At 35.4% G+C, this 6,330-nt stretch overlaps 1 pseudogene; it reads right to left on the bottom strand.

Annotated features, from left to right (window-relative positions):
- Window positions 1-711: 711 nt before the first annotated feature.
- Window positions 712-5,266, bottom strand: LOC112097944 (annotated as a pseudogene).
- Between the last annotated feature and the right edge of the window lie 1,064 nt (window positions 5,267-6,330).

Genomic DNA, 6,330 nt, shown 5'->3' with positions numbered 1-6,330 from the left:
TAACTGGAAATCATCCATATTTTAACAAGATAAAACCACCAATGGCGCCAATAATAGTTCACATATAGATCACTAATGCTTCCTAACATCACAATTACATAAGATGATTTAAAAGTGATATGGAAACTGTCCGTATCAATTAAATACTCATCTTTTTCAGTGCTAGTTGAATCTTCCGGCACAGTTACGTACAGGTGATAATTATCATTATAAGATTCTTAAATCTGGGGGCTTGCAACAGTAGACGCAAGAACAACGATTTGTCATTTAATAAACTATTATTATCAACATTAGACCACGTCGTATCTGATCCTGGAAAAGTACTCGGACTATGCATTGTTAATAAACTGTTATTATTGCCAGCCGACCCTGAGTCAATTAGGTAATCAGAATTAGTCCAGCCGTTTTCATTCATTGGAGGGTATGTTAATATTCTCCATTGTTTCAGGGCAACCTTGAAATCCCAAGTCGCACCATAAACCAAAAAGCAGTAGACAACACCTTGCACATATTCAATATCGCTGCAGCAAACATCTCCATCCCCACGCTAAGGGTGATTTCCTGTGTGGGTTGTGATTTCAAATTCTTCAATATCAAGATCATATTTACCCAATTTCAGTATTTGTTAACAATTATTGTATTTAGTTTTTACTCGATTAAAACTCATAATTGATTAATCAAAGATCATTCAGTTAAATTTAAACACTTTCATGCTATGAAAGGATCATTGCTGATGTAAAAAAATGCTTAATAATATGTTAACATCATAAAATCTATCTTGATAGGGTTCTTGCCGGTGATCATCCTATTCCTTCAAGACAAATCACAAGGCCACATTCAAGGAAGAAAACTTCCCTCTTTCAGCATATCACATCTGGTTATTTCTTCAATTTCCTGAACTTGAGCAGGGAAACAGCATATGCATAAACAGCTTCAAATGAGGAAACTTCAACTAAGGAGGCTACAATGATGAAGAAATCGGTGGCATTCGCGCCGTGATCTTTCTTCTCGAACTCTGCAAGATTGGCAACAACTTTGTTCAAACAAACACTCATCTTTCGTTTCTCGCAAAACCTCAAGAACTTCAGCCATCTCAGTACATCCTGTAATATATAACGCAGCTGAAGCCTCTTTTACTAATGAAGTTATGCTCTGACCTAATTGCCCTGACCCAATTTCCCTGACAGCATTATAATGACTGGTATGCAGTGCCGTTAACTTTTCAATGTAGCTTTTGCTAGAAAGCTTTGGATTAATGATGACAAGTAACGTTGCACCCTTTTCATCAAGACATGAGCAGGTTTTTGCAGATTAGCAACCAGCCACTCATAATCTGACAAAGTAGCTTCAGATAATGGCTCCAAAAAGTCACATCTGGCCAGAATTTCAGCCGGGGGTACTCCAGCAATTAAGTTAGTATCCAGACTTGGTTTACCCTTCAGAAGTTCTCCAGGCAACTTAACCAGAGTACTTTCGAGGGCAGAGGGAGATGTGCCCGGGATAACCTCTTGCTTGAAAGGCAATGCTCTAGCTGTTTGCAAGCAGAATTCTATCCATTGATGGATTAATGGAGACGGACCTCTGACTCGCCCTCCAATTTGTTTTGTTTCAAGTCTTGAGGCAGCAGGGATTGCCTATAAAGAGAATACGAACTTATTAGTCACATTATCGTGTTTACTGATCGCTAATATGAAGGAGATAACAATGTGAATATCGAAGTAGAATGGCAGGCATGGGTATACCCAAAGATCGGCCCATAAGCTAGCACCAGACTTGGGAACAACTGCAACATTAGACATATGTTTGACAGCAGGAAGAACATCACTACTCCACCCAACAGCAACCCATACATCTCCAATTCCAAATGCCTTCAGATGGTGTGTACTCTCAAACAGTCAAACATATGTAAAACCCAACAAACGCAGATATTATAATATTGTTACCGCCTTACCGGTATCGACAAAGATATTAGCATATAAAACAAATTATTGTATAAGATAAACAATGGGGAGGAGCATGGGCATTCTACATATTGTTAGACATCTTGAAGCCCTCATAATAGGATTGATCAAATGTTAGGTAACCTAAAAGATGCGACAACTATTTTTCATATTACATGTGCCCTTAACTCAAACCGGACAAAGTAGACAATTTCAATAACTAGGACTTATAGATGATTCTACTAGAATACTATGCACAATAAATTTATAACATTTTTAAATCAGAACCCATCATCGTTCATCTGAAAGACTCTTGAATTGCACAAACCGATTTCACTACGCCATACCAGAACTTTGTTGAACTTTCCTGGATCCACCTGTTTGCACCTACTATCCCCCTTCATTACAGCTAATAACCACATAATTTAATTTTTTTGAAATTGGCATGCCAGACAAATTTGGTCAATTACAAACCTATTTCTGCCTAAAGATGCATCCATCAAAGGACACTGACTTGTTGTTGTCACTTCATTTTGTTAGTCTCCATTGCTTGCGTATTCTCATTAAGGAAACGAACCAAATGGTGCCAATTTACCCACACCACATTATTATGGGTTTTCATTGTTTTGGGTTTTTGTCAATTTAATGAGACACAATCTCACATCCCTTGCCATTTCTTCAGCTAAATTTAGGAGCAAAAGCATTTATTGCATCCATCTCAGGAGAGAACACCAACATATGTATTAATATGTATGAAAAGGAAAAGACAACGCTAACATTCATATGTATGAAAAGGAGGAGAAAACACTAACACATGCATTCATATGTATGAAGAAGCAGACTTTTACAAACAAAATCAGTTGTCAGGCAATAACATCCAATGGCCAGATATCATTTCTTTAAGAGTACCTGGTTTGCCAGTAATGCCAGATTCAGCTGAACAGCAATCTTCCCACCAGCTACTTGCAAATCAATATTGTTTTGTATGATGCTCCCATATACTTCAAAACTGAACCAATAACCTCTCGGGGAGAATTAACCATTGAAATTCTTCCTGCGAGCTCAGGCCGCCACAGATCTTTCCAGTCCTACAATCCATTTTCATTAATCATGTTATTGTGCATAGAATGCAGATCTCTCAAAAAAGCATGAACAAATTTCTCATTCTAGTTTCCAGTGTGAACAAATTGTGCAATGACCAGAGCATGTCAAAATATATAACAACTCCGCAGCCTAATGCTTCCCGTTCCAAGCAGGCACATGTTTAAAATGAGGAAAAAAGAGCCATCAAATGCCCCCAAAAAATCTACCATTTGGCAGTTCATTTCAGAAAACAACTTCAAACAAGATCTTACTAATTGATGACCAAAGAAACTTCACCTCATCATTTCTGCATGTCACAATGAACAACATTTAAACATCAATAAACAGGATCAAACCAGTTTTATTATGTTTTTGGAACGTACTGATAGTCTCACACGAAGATGATCAGGAACTGTAAATTACTTGACTAAAGATGTTACTTTTTATTGTTAGAGCTTGGTCAGTATTGGTCCGTATTTATTTGTGGGTGGAATTTTTATTTTAATTATTAGAAGCAGATATCCAGTGGGGATTTTATAAAGGTCGAGAGATATCTTGGTATAAAAAAGGGAAAAAAGAATGAAGACCCCCTGTCCTCATTCATTTAAATTTTGACCATTTTCAAGACAAAACTTTACTACAGAATTATAAACTACTGAACTGTTTCTTCCCATTAACTCCCCATATTCTTCATTTTGAGATATCTTCTCCAAGCTAACCCACATATCGAAACTTACTTCATGCATTAGAAAAGTTCTCCATCATGGTGAGACATGAGAGACACACCGTGTGTTTGTTATATCAAACTCAAGTTAGTTGGTAAACGATATTGACACTGTTCAGTGACAATATGCAGATCAAGATTATGTAATTTTTTGGGTCAAAATGGACATAATTAGAACATAATAATCAACCGACAATAGGAGATAGTAGTTAGAACAATTCCTCAATCTTAGGCAAGGAGAATTCAGTGCTACTAATAGTCTATCCCATTTTAAGGTGCTCAAGTCGCAATCTGACGTCAGTTAGCAAGTTCCAGTTACATTGACCAAATTTATTAATTGTTTGAAATTAGCATCAAGCAGGAGGCTAACTGCAGTTTAATAGGATCCTGGATGATGTCTACTATATGGCCTTAGAAATTGGAAGATACTTCCACCTTCATAACTCCCTAAACATTTTAATGGATATTTTAATTTGCAGTCAATAGCTTCTCAAGGTTATAGTTTCTCAAGCTCTAATATTAACCCTAACTTATGAGCTGGCATAGCCAGGGAGACATTATTTAATTTTTCTGGTTCACATCCTACCAACTCACTTATTGAGTGCCATCATTTCCATGCTACGGTGGCATAGCTTCTTGCTGTCCTTAGTGTACATTTGACTAAAACTAAGAAGTCTAATGAACCATTTGCAGAAGATAATATCATTAAGTTTGTAGACCCTTTAAGGAATACCTTGATTACCCGTCAATTAGCTGCTTCTAAAGTTATTATCATAAAAAATATTGAAGAGAAAGGCAGTCTTGATTTTGTTTGATATAAAACTAAATGAGCTTAAAGACAATTATTACCTCAATCGGAGCCAAATTATGCTTTCGAAATTTACTTTTCTTGTAAGCTATCACCACTGTGCCCCACCCATATGGTGCCGCGTATATTTTACCTCGAGGATCAATTTCTCCTGCATCATTCCTGCGTAGATATACCCGAGACTTCGTAAGTGCAAATAAAAGCAAAAAAAAAAAAAAAATTAATAAATGAAATGACTACAAAGGGAACACAAATAGAGAACAAATTACGTTACCAAACTCATTTCTCAAGGAAGGTAATTGCCCTCAAAGGCACGGTCAATGCGTACGTTTTCGATTTCCAATTCTCAAATTCTTGTTTCAATTTCTCATCCTCTTCTTGTTCTGTGCCTTGATTAAGCAATTGGTCTTGTTGGGTGACAATTGGAGTGAGAGGGAGCTGTGCGGGGCCGGCCGAGCAAATACGGACTCTGAATCCAAGAAAGAGTACGGGGGAAGCAGAAGCCAGTTGAAGAGGAAGCTTGAAATGGAGATGGAGAAGCTGTTGGTCATTGTGAGCAGTTGGATTAATGTGGGTCCAGGATAATCTGATGGCCTGAATTGAGCGTGGTTTAGTGTGGACACGGGAAATAAGGTTAGGGTATGACAGTCGACAAAGGGAATAAGAAGGGTTTAGTGTTAGCACAAGTAAAAACAACGATGATAACGCCATAAGCATTCAGAGAACAGGGGCGACCGGCAAGTCAAATGAATTTTACAAAATTAATATAATTTGCAAATGAATTGATATGTCGACGTGGCACTCTTTATATAGGTGGTAAAATGGTAAATAAAAAATTATTAAAAAAATTATAAAATGGACCGTCAAATTTATTTGTGTTAGTAACTTCTATCACCTATAGTTTTAAGAACCCATGCACTTAGCCTAATGATTTCAAACAATTTTGTTTAGTAACTAGGAATTAGAATTTTAGGAGAGAATAAAGATTGATTTACATTTTGTCTACTTTTTTACTTTAAAAAAATAATATTTGACTACTAACAAAATACTATCGTAACAAAAACGATAGTACAATAATATAAATGGCAATGTCTTTTTATGTGCTATAATAATGTTGTAGCATGACCAATATCATATTTCTTATGTTGAAAGTGTTCAAATATCAGTGTTAAAAAAATAAAATAAATTTACAAGCTTTATAAATACAAATTTGATTTTAACTAGAGTATGTGATTTAAAAAAATAAAAATTATTTTATCTACATCAAAATCTACTTTTAAAAAGATCAAAGTTTTAGAATACCTTTATTTATTTATTTTTTTTGTTTATTCTTTTCCTCAACTTAACTTTAAAATAATATGTTAGTTATAGTAATTTAATAATATGGTAGTTATAGTAATTTAAAATATATGTCAAGCCTTAAATGCATTATATTACTCTCATATCTTTATCAACATCTAATTAGACAAAATTCATTGATGAAATAAGTAGTGAGTGAATGTTTGGACAGTGAAATATTCCAAGTGGCAAACTTTAGACATCGAAGTTTCCTTCTTTTGCCTAATTCTTTTAACAAAATAGAGAGCTGAAGTTAAAAATATATACCTTCTGCTAGAGACAAGTAGTCAATAGTTCTGTTGACACATAACTTTACGATTAATATTTCTTACTTTCAGTATATACATTCCAGGATGATCACTGTCTTTTCTAAGGGCTTGTAACAGTATTTAATAGCCCTGATTTCCAATCTTAGTGTTTTTTGGCTGTTATCTACC

This window comes from Citrus clementina, unplaced genomic scaffold, assembly GCF_000493195.1.
Source record: "Citrus clementina cultivar Clemenules unplaced genomic scaffold, Citrus_clementina_v1.0 scaffold_5, whole genome shotgun sequence".
Lineage (NCBI taxonomy): Eukaryota > Viridiplantae > Streptophyta > Magnoliopsida > Sapindales > Rutaceae > Citrus > Citrus x clementina.
The sequence above is the reverse complement of the archived record's forward strand: the minus strand, read 5'-3'. Positions and strand labels throughout refer to the sequence as shown.